Consider the following 15,265-nt stretch of genomic DNA (forward strand, 5'->3'; position numbering starts at 1 on the left):
AGTGTTGGTTTTGCTTTAGCTGCCTTGCTTGCCCCCAAACACATCCCTTCTCCAGCAAGGTAAGGTTGGGCTTGAATCTGAAACTAATTGTCCCCGCAGATTCGGTTCTTAATGCAACAAAACTTAAGTTCAAAGTCAGGTTTAACACTCGTTCAGTTTTAGCCTGATGTGCTCCTTCCCAAGGAGATTACAACTGTTTGTCTTTCAAAACCCGGTGGCCCTTCTCCTCCTGCAAGGTTGCAGAATCACCCAATATATAGATGCCACCACGCTCTACAAATTTGTCATCGAGAATCTAGGAGCACTTGCTGAAATGAATGCTTCTCTACCACCCTTCCCTCTCGATGAAAGGAGGCAAATCTCTCCCACTAGTCTTGGAGGTAGTGAGAAGCACCACCCAGTGAAATACAGGGTCTGGCAAACCTACCTGAGACTGGCAGCCCAGCCAAGGGGTGCAGAGGATGCACCCAGCTCAGCTGGGAACAGGATCCTCATCTCCTGCTTAAGCAGAAACTCTCTCCCTCAGTCAGACACGTATGTGTTGAATCCTTCCTCTTTCTCCTCTTTGCTCCCGCTGGCACTATATGATTAATATCGCATCAAATTTGTCTTTGTACAATATCTCACCAATCTTTCTTTGTGTAATGTTCGCTTTACATCAGGTGACAGTTTTAGTGATTCCTCCTTTATTTGCATGTCCCCTTGAAGAAGCTTCATTTCTCCTTCTAATCAAGTCATTAATTTTCACGAAAATCGTTCCCACCCCGAGATGGCTGGATTCTAATTTGTCTCTGTCACACAAATGACAAGTATCACCTCATTGCCATGCTGTGATGTTCCTCCACATACCTGTATTTGAGTAGGAAAAGCATCAAGATTATTTTTCCACAGCCATAACTGCTTTTCTCCGTGGCAGTTTGATTCTATCATGAACCTTGCGTCAGGTTCTTTGTAGTGATATTATACAGCTGCTTGCTTTTTATTTCAAAGCAGATCTTGCTCACAATTTTTTTTGTAATGGGAGAAGTAGAAATGATGGTGCCAAAATTAGTTTGCCTTTTTATCTTCTCTGCATCCTGTTTACCAACAGTGCTGCCCACCTGGGATGTCAGTGCATACCCCTCCCCCCTCCTCGCTGTCAGATCGATGCATCTTTCCAAACCCTTTTCCCCTTCTGTGGTGTTGTCAGCACATGGATTCTCACATGCTTTACTCACGCACACACACAGAGCCCTGTGACAAAAGCTGAATGCACTGCAGAAAGACATGGCTTGTGCAATCTCAAATCCCACCTGGGCAGCTCCTCCCTTTCCTAGTCTTCCTTCAATTATATCCTTTGCTCTTCCTGTATCTTTTTTACTTTTTTTTTAAATCCAAAACTCTCCTCTCTAATTCTAGACCAGCAGTCAGGAGAATAACAAAACGCTTTCAGGAAAGCTAACATGAAGTGTGGCTGTAAAGGACAACAGAGGGCTGTACAGTTTGCAACCAATTCCCTATACTATCTGCCTTTTGCTGCTGAAGCTACTAACGACATCTCTGAGTTACTACAGCGCCTACACATCTCAGTATTGAATGCACCAAGAATATGCAGCAGAGAAATCAAAGACTAAAAGCCAGAGTTGCCACATGCCTCCATCGTGGCCAGTGGACCATCCTTATTCTCCTTCTGCCCATGAAACTTCCTGCTGCCGCCGAGCCTGGCTGACTACAAACACAGACTCCTCCAGGGGAAAGATCTCTCTTCATCATTCACAGCTTATCTGTGACTTTGTTCTGCCATTTACTATAAGGCACTAACATCAAAAAACCTGGTCTCTCATAGATTTTAAGAGCACTGATCAAATTCTTTATCTCATGCTTCTTCTCCTTATGGAAACGTACTTGAGCCCCAGAGCCACCCCAAAATCATATTTGGAAAAAGGTTGGGGCTGCAATTCTTTCACTAGCTATTCCCAGCACACAGGAGATTAGATATCAACAAATTCCAGTACAATATCATTGAATATAATCCAATTTCTTTTTTAAAGACAGATTACTTTTGCTTCATTAAAGTGTCAGGATGGTTGTATGGACATCCCTGAGGATCACCCTGCCTTTTTGATTTCCTTCCTGCTTTTGTGCTTATCCTACTACCTGGCAGAGAACTCCACCAAAAGTGATGGGAAAAGTGCAATCACTCACAGATGATCGGAATAGCCTGCAGGATTCGCTGAGTTTTTTAATGGTCAGTTCAGGAGATAATTTCCACTGGTGAGCCTGAATAACCTGGTCATACGGGCACACGGTGCCCAGGGTTCACGCTGTTACGCAGAGCTCCGGGGAGAAGGCTGTTCACCAGAGCAGTCGCCTGGTCCTTGCCCTCAAGGTTGTTCATAGCAAAGCTTCTCCCTCCTTATCTGGCCTTCTCCCTTAGCACCCTCCCTCCTGCCTCTCCTCTACCATTGAAGTCCCAAGTTCACCTGCACTCTCTGCACAGCCCTCACCTGCAAGGTCACCCTGTTTGCTCACAAACAGAATCAGAGAACGGTTTGGGTTGGAAGGACCTTAAAGATCACCCGCTTCCAGCCCCCCTGCCATGGGCAGGGACACCTCCCACCCAACCAGGCTGCTCAAAGCCCCGTCCAGCCTGGTCTGGGACACTTCTGTAAGTCCCCATCTCCTCTCATATTGAGCCAAAACCACTCAAGTGAGGGAAGAGAAACCTGTTAAACAACAGCAACTGACCCAACACACCAACTGACGCAGAGTGGTGGGGTGGGAGCACTCTGACAGCAACCCCATTCCTTCGGGGCGGAATTCAAACACCGTGCTGGGGCTAATCGTAGTCCTGGCAGGAGCAAGCTCCAAGGCACCAATTCACAGAACCGCATATTCAATTACAAGCATTCAAGACTCAGTTAATAGGAGTGAACTGTGACTGAAAGGATTGATTTTGTGCAATACCACCTCCCTCTCTCCCCTGCTCTTACAGGCTGTCGTTAAGTTGTGTGCAAACATTGGTTACATTTTTCCAACCTCGTAATCGCCCAAATCAATGAAATTCTCAACCTTAAAAAGGCAAAGTAGGAGAGAGTTTCCTATCATCTTTCATCATTGCTGAAGAAAGCAGAGCAGATCAAATGAATCCTTGCATGAGCACCATTTTAAACTCCCAACTTCAGGAAAAAAATCTGATTTTTTTTTAAAAAAATCAGAATTAAACTCACAACAAAGCTTGTGCTTTGCATTTCTATTGTGAAAACCTCCAAATACATTTCAGTGTTTGATGTAAGATACAACGCAAGAGATGTAAAGCATGCGCGCAGGGGGGAAGCACGTGTACTTTTATATCATCCTGAAATAAAATCTCTACAAGTGGGAGCTCATGGAACACGAGAAAAGAACCTATTTCTAGATCTGTAGGTAATGCCACTATTTGTGAAATTTCAGCTGGTCTTGAAAAAAAGTGTATGTATGAACTTAGGAAAAAATCTCTTTTTTCCTCAGCTGTGAAAAATTGCTACAATTCCTATAAAGTCTTGAAAGAAATAATGTGAAACAATACGAAGCAACACCACTTGGCAAAAATTCAGATTCATTTTGTATGATGGATTTATCTTGTTGGTCCCCAGACTAGAAACTTTTCATTCAGTTCTAATTTACTCAGCCGGGCTCCTGGTTTTATAGACATGCAGCAAACTCGACACAGATAAATCACCTCGCAAAGAGCAGACCTGGAGTACAAGCAGTCATTAAGCCTTTGCTCTGGTGTAAAAGCAGTCAGGAAGAGAGATTTCCATGGTTTTTGCAGGCCATTGCATTTAATAAAAAAATTCAATAGAAAACTTGGGCATTTCCTCTTCCCCATCAGATCATTGTTACTGATAGATTGCTGGATTCTTAAATAGTGTACAGCTTAGGGGAAATCACTCCGGTACCTTTTTTTTTATTTTAGTTGTATTCTGGGTGTAACACTATCTGCTGATTGTATTTTGCCTTCAGTTTTCAAGTACCTGGCTGTGTATCACTGTGACCTTATGCTGTGCATCAAAGCAGAACTGCTGTCTGACCAGGGATGTAGGTGAGAAGACAGCACCTCACCTGGGACCAAATTCTGTGCTGAACTCAAGCCCTCCCTTTAGATGGCTCACATTTGACCCCTGGCTGCTCAAATCCACCTCTGCTCCTGGAGAGACCTCGGTGAAACCCCGATTTCAAGTGCTCAGAATTCAAGAGGTCTCCAAAAAACTAGAAGAGAGAGAGAAAGCTACTGGAAAGGGGAGACTCACAGATCCAAAACCATCATCTGGAAAAAGACTTCACAGGGACAGACGTGGGGCTGTTCATACCAAATAATCAAAGACGTGGGATCCGCCAAACCAAGGAGGAAAATAAAAGCCAGCAGAGCAATACTCGATAAGAAAGCAAGATGGTAACGTGGCTTTAAGGTTGGGAAGGTGCAATTCACCACCAAATCTGACATAAAAGCATTTTCTTTACTGTTTCTGAAGCCTTTTATTCAGTGGCCTGGCAATCAGCGTATCAGTATCAACTAAATTAACCACCTTGTAAGAATTCACACATAATTTTAAAACTTAGATTTCTTTTGAGCAGTTAAGGAGCAGTTGGGCATTTAATCACTGCCTGAATTTCAGGTAGTGCAAGCAGCTGCATCCCATATATTGAAGCTTGTTTTCTCTGAAAATATGTTTTGACAGAAAGCAAGTCAAAATACAGATTTATCGGTCCTACATTTACAATATCTGCCTCAGAGTGTCAGATCTTAAAGAGTTACACAGCTACAAGCATATTCCAAATGTGATGGAAAATCTCAGAGAAAGGAAGGGGACCTGTGAGAGAATTTGGGGTTCAACCCTTTCCTGAAATTAAAAATACAAACAAGCAATCAAAACCTCAAAACATTAACTCTTACTGCCTTTCAGGGAGGAAACAGAATTAGGTAAATGCCCAAAAATACTCCATTTGATGAAACTAGTGAAAAAAAAAAGAAAAAAATCAAAAATATTTCAATTAAAAAATCCTCCCTGATTAAAATACATAGAAACTTGCATTCAGGTCTGTATGTTTCTTGCAGATTAATGTTAGATTTTATTTTGTGTTATGTGAATTCCCTGCTGTATATCATATGCACAGTATTATTACAAATATCAGATAAGCAGGACTCTCTCTATCTTATTCTAACTTCAGTTCGTCTGGTGAATGGGAAGAATAAGCAGTTTTTCCTCCACTGAGGATAGTAACAATAGGAAGAATACAAAAAATTTTATCTTTGCTTGTGTCTGCATTTATATTTTTTTACTTGCTTTTGGGATCCCACAGCAGTAACATTATCTGAGATTCAGCTACGAGCCCTTTGCTGTTGGCCAGGATTGATTTTTAACTCCACCACCTTCAAAATTCCCACACCCTGAAGCCGCTGCTTTAACATTTTCTTCTCTTCTTCAGTAGAAGTTGTCTGGGGGAGAGAAGAAGGACGGGGCTGGATTGAGATTGATCATCCGCCCAGTGGCATTTGAAGATTCAAGCTGTGCCTTATCGCCAGGCGCAGCAGGGAGGATGGAGCGGTGGCAGCTTTGCAGGCATCAGCGGGGGGCTACCTGTTCAGCTATCGGATTTTCCAAGGGGTTTTAAAGGCTTGTGAGCACTACTCATCAGCACAACAGGTATCCTCCACTGCAGTCCCTCTGGAGTCAAATAAAACCAACACCTCAAAGAGAGACGTAACAGCGCCTGCCAACTCTCACCTGTTTAGGAGGGGATGCGATAGGAAAAGAACAGACCATTGAGACTGCTTTATTCCTCAGACGTGATTACCAGCATGACTTGGGGACACTCATGATGCTCATATGACTCTTTTTTTTGCCTTTAAAGGAAGACTGGACATCAAATACACTCAAATAAGGCAAAAGGCTTTTCAGGACTTGCTCCCAAACTGAAAGCACACACATTCTTTTCTATGTTTCCAATTGAGGAAAAAAGGATCTTTTTCACTTGGCACTTGTACAACTCCGCTGAAGTCAGCAGGAGTGGAGCAATGCCGAGAGCCAGCCACGTTAAAGCGTTCTGCTGAATTGGGTCATAGACCTTTGACCACAAGTCACTCAGAGATGAGCTTCCCTTACCAGCTACTGCTGAGAGTCTACGGAGAGACAGGCTGAGAACAAGAATAATACAAAGTGTGTAAAAACTTCTCACTATCAGTTTGCTTCAGATGATTTCACAGTAAATCACAGCTCCTGCTGCTTGTCCTGTAACTTCATTAAGCAAGAGGCTCTACCTAGCTGGACAATGTCCATACTGAACTGCCAGATTCAGGGTTTCAATAGTAGTTTTAAATAAACTGCACATCTTCCAAACCTGATACTTTAAAACAAACCACTCCAGTGCTGTTTATAGTCAAGGATATCATTTACAGTCAGCAACCATAATTCTATAGCCTCCACATTGGAGGCACGAGGAAATAATATTTTGTTCATCTCTGTATCAAGGACATAAGTCAATTTGTTCTGGAACAGCACATATTTTCATTTTGTGAACGTAACAAAGGTGAGTACCCTTGAACTGCTGCAAGCAAAGCTTTTCCGTTTTGAAATTTAGATTCAGACAAAAACTAAAGTGCAACATTGTTGTATCTTCTGAATGATCCTAAAGTTCAAGCATACTTTTATAAGCATGTGAATGTCTCCACGTCACAGCTGCTTAAGCCAGTGCCTCAGTGGAACAAAGGAGACAGAGGCATTCAGCACTCAGGGCTGGGCAGCCACGAAGTACACAGTAAGAGAAGCAAAACCAGGGAAAAGAACAAAACAAAAAAATAACAAAATAAGGAAAATAACTCAGGAAGCTTTTCATCACTGAATGAGAAGAGCAGGTCTAAAGGAGTATAACAGCTGTGAAACCTACTCCCTCAAGCAGTTCTTTAACATACCATAGGGTACGACAGCAAGAGGAACAGCAACCAAACTAATTCTCCTCTTCCTTCTCTAAGCATGAAGGCGAACACACTGCTTGTTCTTCCCCACTTCACCTATGTGGCTCTTCCACAGCTGACTTCCTACCAGCATGAAAGGAACTTTCTCCTGCTTCTCTGATCTCTGGATTTGGTAAAGGTGACTCAGTACTGCAGAGCATACACAGCAGCTAAGGACAAAAGGTGTCACACGCTTCACACTGATGGCGCTCCTCACCTCTTTGTAGCAAGATCTACTACCTGGTGGAGAGTAGCTCTTCGCTGGAGGTCAGGAAGAGCAGCAGACCAGCAGCTGACTGTGCTACCCTGTCCTATGTGGCCAAATGCAGCCCTCTATCTTGATAGCTCTGGGGTCCATAAGGATATACAAGGACAGTTTTGTGGTCCAAAATACTGCAGAACGATCCGCTTTTTTCCTTGCTATTTCAAAACCGTTAGCAGCTTCAGACCCACACGACATAAAATCCTTATCTGCCATTCAGTGACAGTCCTGTCCATGGCTACCACTAAGGTTTACACAAAGAGAGTTCAACCTCCTCCACAGCTTGCCTTATTCTTTCTTTCCCATCCATTTAAAATCAGAAAATTTAATTCCAGGTAAGTAACACTTGGGTGAATTGTTGGGATCACCAAGATGTCTCAGCATAGCTGTGTTTGCCTTCCCAGCGCAGCCTGGTGCAACACCATCACAGCTTACATCTCAAATTCTTTAATGCCAGGCCAGGACTTTTCCACACTGGAGGCTTTTTAGGGGGCAAGAGGTTCAGGGACTCTGGCAGCTGATGTTCACTGGTATTTACCCAAACCACCTCTGTTTATCATTCACTGCAATAAAGAAAAACAACCCACATGACCTCTGGTTGGTAGTCACTGAGCTAGAGGAAAACAAGCACAGAACAAAAATGAGTGACGGGCAACATCTGAGCAAATAACTCAAGAGACCAGGGATGCATCCCTGGGAGAGCCTTCGGGAACTCCCTTGACTGCAGTTGGGGGGAGCCAGCTTCCAGCCTGCAGGGATCCACAAATGCAGGGGGTGAATGCTGGGACCCCATCAACGCAAGCAAAAGTGGCCATGCCTCCCCACGAGCGGCCGTGCCTCCCCACGAGTGTGGCAGCTGGTGAGACGGGGAATGGTGCAGCCGAGAGAGCAGAAAGGCATCTGAAGTCTTTCCCAGATAGCCACGGAGATAAAAGACGACAACTACAAAGCACGCAGCCTGAACGGTGAAGGTTAAATATGGGCTCCTGCTGCCATTATTTATCCCCTGAAACAGCTGGGAAACTTCTGAAGTAGTTAATATATCACAAAAGCAGAGGAAGCGAGACCGACTGTATAAACACACCTCGGGGCCTGCTACTGCTCCCATTAACCGCCTGCCTACAGAAAGGTCTGCTCCTAGACAGCCTCCTGCTGCAGCCGCTCTGACTGAACGCTGCAGGTAGGGCAGGGAATTAGAATGAAACGCATCTCTGAAGATGACTCACTACAGGTTTTTTGGGGAAAATAACATTTGTGTGGCAATTCTAGGAGGGGCTGAGGCCATGCACACACCCGAGTCCCCATTCTCCACCTGTCCCCCTGCAAAGCTGCCTCTGTCACATCAGCTCTCGTGCAGGGAGAGACACAGAAGATGCTGTTGTGCATTGACGGGGGGAGGGAATGTCTGTCTATTCCAGTACAGATCAAGCTGTAAAAAGAAACATGGATGAAATCAAATGGAAAGAACTGCATTTGAGTTCACACAGTATCACAAAACCACAGAATGTCAGGGGTTGGAAGGGATCTCGTTAAGATCACCTAGTCCGACGCTAATTTCCTAATGTTTTTGTGGAACCTCCTATGCTCCAGCTTGCAGGTGAACCCTGAAAAATGACCAAGGGTTGATCACCGAGGGGCCAAAATATCCAAGGAGAAGCTCGTGGAAGCTAGAATTCTATTTTTAAAAGTTTTATGGGTGAAAGAACCTAAGACAGATGAAAGACCTTTTCCCGGTGATAGCATGCTTATAATGAAAAGGGGGAAAGCCACAGAGCAGTTCTCAGTTTGGCTTTGCAAGAAGGTTAACGCTCCTGCATGTGGGAGCAGTGAACTCAAACACAGAATCAAGCTAAGGAGAAATAGGGAGTTTTACACCCCTTGTGGAGGAAGCCTGGTAAGATTATTGAAACCGTCTATTTTATCACAGCAAAATTGCCTGTACCAATCTCACAGGGCTGGCTGTTTGCTTTTTTCTTTCACTCCAAGTACTATTATCTTTCTATCAAGTAGTTTGAGAACAAGTAAGTCCACAGGCTTTCTTGACCAAAACTCTTTAAAGAGACAAAATGCATGGTAGTAACATACTTAAGTAAAACCAAATCAGGTGATGCCTGGAGATGCCAAAACTGTAATGCCCATCTGGCTCCTTGCGCTGAGCAGCTCCAAAGCAGCACAAACCACAGAGCCTCAAGCCAGTGGGCCTGTATCTGCACCAGTTCTCCCCAGGACACAACAGCTATTTGATTTGCCCAGAAAAAATATCTGAAACAACTCCAGCTAAAAGGAAAATGCTATGTGCATGGTTCCGAGCATCTGAACCAAGACCTTCCTGCAACCTCGACCATCACTGTCACTGCTATTTTCAGGAACAAAATGTAATGCAAATGGTAATACAACACATGACAATTAGAGTACGTTAGACAGATGCCTTTGAAATGAAGGAACGGTGATAATTACGGTGTATAAGCACAGAATTTGGTTTTACTGTTCAGAAATTTTCTCCCCTTTTATATGGGGGAATGTAGCATCTGCTACTAATATAATGCACCAATAATTGAGGCATATAGTGTATACTCACGGGAACCATAAGGCTGTTTTATTTATTCTTGGCCAACTGTGAAGATAAACGGATTTCACCAAAAGCAGTACATATGGAATCCTATCTTCATGGAGAGCCTATGTATTTCTGCAGGGAGGTAAGTACTCAAACACAATAGAGTCCCAGTTGTGAAAGCTAATGGAACTAGCAGAAAATGAGGTAGTATCATCAAGTTTGACCTTGAATCCTCCCCTCTGTGTGGCATCCAGGTTAGCTGAGTATCAGTGGAGGGACTGGTTTTAAGAGTTCTTCAGAACCCAAGCTCACTGAAACAAAAAGAAATTATTGCAAAGTCCAAAACTACCACAGGCCCTTGCTTGAAGTGCTAGCAAAGGGGCCTAGATTAGAAGTAAAAAAAGGAAAGAGCGAATACAACTCCCATTCCCTGCTATGCTGTGCACAGACAACGTATTCACCCACTGCTTGAACCTCACTACAGATGACTCGGGGAGAGGAGGAGGGAAACACATGAAAAAGTATTAAAATAAATATACATGCACACAAATAAATGCAAGTTCATAAAGCCTGGCAGGCTGTCAGTACCACAGATGACTATCTAGAACTCATATCCATGAATTTATCTTGCACACAGGTGTTTCATTTTGGATTTGACAGCCAGCCAAAAGTGGACATATTTTGGGGGGATCCCTCACAGTTGTTATGTGGAGAGACTGGGAGAGCTCTTCATGCCAACCTGCGCTCATTACAATAACCCTTCCTAACGGCTTTAGCATTGCAGTCAGATCTCTCATTTTGCTCTCTTGCAATGTGACTATAAATGAATCAGTCTGCCAAGATACACAGATCTTTCAGACAATAACCTTAACACAGTATTTGTTCTTCCTCCTCTCTCTGCTAAGCTAAACGCTGCTGTCCTCATCCTTTAGGGCGAGCTGAAGAAGATGACAAGAACTCCACCAGGTCCAGTCTTTTGATTAACTCCAGCGTGTACCATTCAGATTCTGGCGCAGTGTGCAAACAGAGAGGGAAATGGCGACTTTGCCTAGGAAGATGCTAGATAAAGAAGTCTTAAAAACAACATTTCCGTTGACTCCATAAAAGACCTGTTTAGCTTTGCACAATCTCAAACTCCACTGAGTGTAGTGAATCAAAATCTGTGGTAGAAGTTTTTTAAGTACACACACGAGAATATCCATTTCTCTTCCCAGGTTGTAAGTAAAAGACATATATCAGCATGAAGAAAAGGAAACGATGCCTGCTTATGAATGAGTACAGATTACAAGTAAGAGTGTGGCTTGTTTTAAAAAACCCCAAAACTAACCTAGTAACCTCAGGTCTGTCACTTACTAGCTGAATGAGAAGCAAATCATGTCTCAGAAAAAATCCTCATCAGCTACACTGGAACAATCTCAGACTGATTTTATTAACCTTAGTGACTCTTAAAAAACTTTCAAATGGTTACTGAGGACTGTGCCTGAAGTGAGAGGCAGTCTTTACTAACTCATATGTCACTCAGACTACATATATACACACCTAATCTACCTCTACCCCTACAGGTTTCTGGTACAGACATTCTGTATCTCCAAGATAAAAAGATGTAACTCTATTTAAGCTACTTCTGTTCCCAACATCTCCCACAATCCCACAATCTCTCCAGTTAATCTGTTGCAATGCTTCACCACCCTCAGCGTTAGATTTTCCCCTAACACCTACCTTCTGTCCTCCTAACTGATATTTAAAACCATCACGCATCCAATGGCCTTCTCTGCAGCACCTTTTTTAAAACACGACATTAGCTACCTCCATCTACCCCAGGTCTCTCCTACACTAAACTTTTCATCCTTCTCCTTTTCCTTTCAGTCTGCACAGAACTGGGCACAATGCTACAGACAAGGAGCGACTTCACATCGCCCTCATGAGATACTGTTTATAACACCAAACACAAGGCTAGTATTCTTTGCAGGTGCTCATGCCTACGTTTCAGCTTGTATCATCGAATGGCCTAGGCTGGAAGGGACCTTAGAGATCATCTAGTCCAACCTCCCTGTCATGGGCAGGGACGCCACCTCTCGACTAGACCAGGCAACACATGGGGACCAAGCGGGAATCGAACCCGCGACCTCGGTGTTGGTCCTTGTTGCCAGCACCGCGCTCAAACCACTGAGCTAACCGGCCCCCTATGATTGTAAAATCATATGATTGTAAAATCTATGATTGTAAAATCATAGAAACAGAATTCTATCAGTTGGAAGAGACCTAGAAGATCATCGAGTCCAGCCTTTGTCCCAGCCCTATCAACCTACTAAACGATTGCCCTCCACACAACATCCACCCGTCTCTTAAACACCTCCAGGGACAGTGACTCAACCACCTCCCTGGGCAGCCTGTTCCAGTGCCTGACAACCCTTTCAGTATAGAAATTCTTCCTAACATCTAACCTGAACTTCCCCTGGTGCAATTTAAATCCATTTTCCCACTCTCCACTGGGGAGAACAGACCAACTCCCGCCTCCCTATAACCTCCCTTCAGGTAGTTGTAGAGGGCAATGAGGTCTCCCCTCAGTCTCCTCTTCTCTAGGCTAAACAGCCCCATGTCCCTCAGCCGTTCCTCATAACACCAGATGTCTCAGCCTTTCCTTGTAAGACTTATGTTCCAAGCCTTTTCCCAGCTTGATAGCCCACCTCTGTACCCTCTCCAGCACCTCAATGTCCCTCTGTATCAGTAATGACTACTACAGAGAAATTCTTCACTTTTACTTCCATTCCAACACAACAAGACAGATGCTTTACAGTAAGGTCCCGCCACACACAGGATTAGGCTCCAAATTCTGGAATTTGCTCTGTTTATTGGCTTTTCGATCCAAACACATCTGCAGTAGCCATGCCTGAATGAACCACTTCCATCAACACCATAAAGAACAGAAGACAAAGAGTTTACCAGGTGAATCCCTCTTGTGAGTGCTTCAAGAAAATTACTTTGAGCTCTCCAGTTTAGAGATGACGCATTTGTTTCCTCCAGTCACACCTAAAAGTCAATGAACTCCCCCGCTGCCCACCACTCGCCAGGCTCCCGGTGCCGGTGAGGGCAGAGAAGCAGAAGGCAGCAGTGTGGCCACAGAGGCTCATCAAGATCCAGCTGCCACCACTCACAGCCGCTGGTTTCCTCTCACGCCTCAGCATCATCCCTCTACCCTCCCACTAGCAAGTCTTACCTGATTTACTGATCTATTACCCATTTATATTAGGAGCTTCTTCAGGACAAAAATTGAAGCCTGCGTCTCCATGAAAAGCTATAAAGAAACCCACACACATTCAACAGTCATTACAGGGTGATATTTTACTCTGTTAGCCCATTAAACAACAGATGAAATACCAGGCTACTGAAATCATAGCAGCGGTGTGGCTTCTAAGAGACAGCCCTTAAAAGACCACATATCTTTTATTCTCAGGATTCTCAACTATATCCTTCTTACATTACAGAAGCCATCGTCTGCAGAAGAGATTTTATCTTATCGCTTGGCAATGGCAAATCTATTTTCAGTAAAGAATGGGTGTTCAGAGTCTACTACTATCACTCACTACTGCTTGCAAATGTTGGCATTACAACTGTAATTTCTTCTGAGTGGAAGGATGAGTTATGTTTAGATTAATAACTGAGACTCCAAAAAACTCTGAAATGTATTTACCGGGAATTAGTTCCAAACTAGGTTTGCAGCTTGGATTTGTTCTCCAGTCCCTGGAGTTGTGCATCATGGTCTGTCTATGCCAAGGAAGCGCTTCACACTGAAGTAGAAATAATTTAATGCAGCCTAATTGTTTCATGGAAGCATCTTTAAAATGATGCATAGTTTGTTTCCCAGAAGTCCCTGGAAAACAGCTCAAGATAAATTACTCTTGTCAACGCACATCAGGCAGGCCCCACACTCTTCAGCACCAGTCTCGCCTCTACCACTGCCACCGCAGCAACTGGCGAGCCCCCGAGCACCTTGTTCTGCCCTTCAACATGGGGGGCACTTTGAGCAGCTTAGGGGCACCCACAGAAAATACAGAATTTGTGCAGCCTGTGAAAAAAAATAGCAATTTTGGCTGTAAGTAGTCCCAGGCCTCAAAGTTAACTGAATCTCCCTCTGCAGCCCCCAGTATATGCTGAGCCTCCAAGAAGCTGCTTAGCTCTGCTGTGCTTGTAAATCATCCTAACCAAGCAAGTTGGAAATTGGAAATATTTCCCACAGATGGCAAGACTGGTTACATTCACGGTCAACCCAAACCATAAACATATCATCATCTTCACCAAATTCTTGCTGGAGGTTCTGATGCTTTAGACAAGCTTTTAAGATGCTGGTTTTATGTCCCAAACAAGGTACCTTCCAGGAATCATTAAATACCTCCAGCAAGGACTTATTTACAGGAGTTTTTATACAAGCGACCTTTCTGTATTTCCTCTCTTCCTGCCTCCCGGAAACTTTTGTCTGCTCAGATACGTTACAGCAGTTATGTTTCGTGACTGACAATTATCTCATAATGAAAAACAAGTCACAATTAATAAAGCTCAAAACTAATACCTGCTAAACTCATTTAATGATTTAATGAAGTAGGAGAGAGTCTTATGAAAAGATTTTAAAAGCAAGGGACTCAATTTCCAATTAGAGTCAACAATCATTCAAAAGCCGGCGGGCTCCCAAGGTAAGAGATGGGGAAGAAAGAAAGGGAGGAGGGAATAAAGAAAGAAAGAGGGGAAAAAAAAACCACCCAAAGGTTTTTCTGGTGTTTGTATACTTCTGGAAGGGAAGACTGTCCTATATGCTATTCGTACTGAACCAGCCTCTGCAGGTGGGACAGCATCATCCATCGATTTTAAAGGCTCAATAAAAACACACAGCACGCTGCCTGGGTTCACAACACTCCCGGCTTGTTACACATGCCCTCGTGGAATCTAAAACATGGACAACCTGATTCTTGAAGCAAGCATTGCCCGGTAACAACTCAAAACATTTCTGCAACGCAGCGAGTGTTCTACGGGGAAACAGAAAACAAAAAAAGCACCGTGCCTCCGTTCTGGCAAGGGAACTGCGGCGGCACTGGAGGAGAGGAGCCCCGACGCTGTGCCCTTCGCTGGCCTGTGTTCAGAGCGACGCACACTCGTCCGCTCCCGGCACCAACACCGGCACTTGCCCAAGCCCGTGCCCACGTGCGAGATGCCATCCCCACCGCTGGGCTGCACAGAGGGAGGGACGACAGAGGAGAAGGACAGGTTCATCAGCAGGACCATTACCCCCAATGGCAGATGCTGCTGCCACGGGCAGGGATTGACTCTTTCGGACGGAGCCGCGATGCTAGGGAGTTGAAGGAAATTACTAGATCGCACGTAACTCCAAAGACAATGCAAATTCAATTTACAATCGTAAATTTGATTCTTGGATGATAATACAACTTTAAATGTTTTCTGCACTTGACCAGCTCTGCTAATAAGG

General features: G+C 44.1%; 1 non-coding gene across 1 annotated transcript; it reads right to left on the bottom strand.

Moving 5' to 3' along the window:
• Nucleotides 1–11,887: 11,887 nt before the first annotated feature.
• On the bottom strand, nucleotides 11,888–11,971 carry TRNAA-GGC. The gene is given in 2 exon segments: nucleotides 11,888–11,923; nucleotides 11,934–11,971. It is a non-coding gene; the product is annotated as a tRNA-Ala (tRNA).
• Between the last annotated feature and the right edge of the window lie 3,294 nt (nucleotides 11,972–15,265).

This window comes from Apaloderma vittatum, unplaced genomic scaffold (assembly GCF_000703405.1).
Source record: "Apaloderma vittatum isolate BGI_N311 unplaced genomic scaffold, ASM70340v1 scaffold81, whole genome shotgun sequence".
Taxonomy (NCBI): domain Eukaryota; kingdom Metazoa; phylum Chordata; class Aves; order Trogoniformes; family Trogonidae; genus Apaloderma; species Apaloderma vittatum.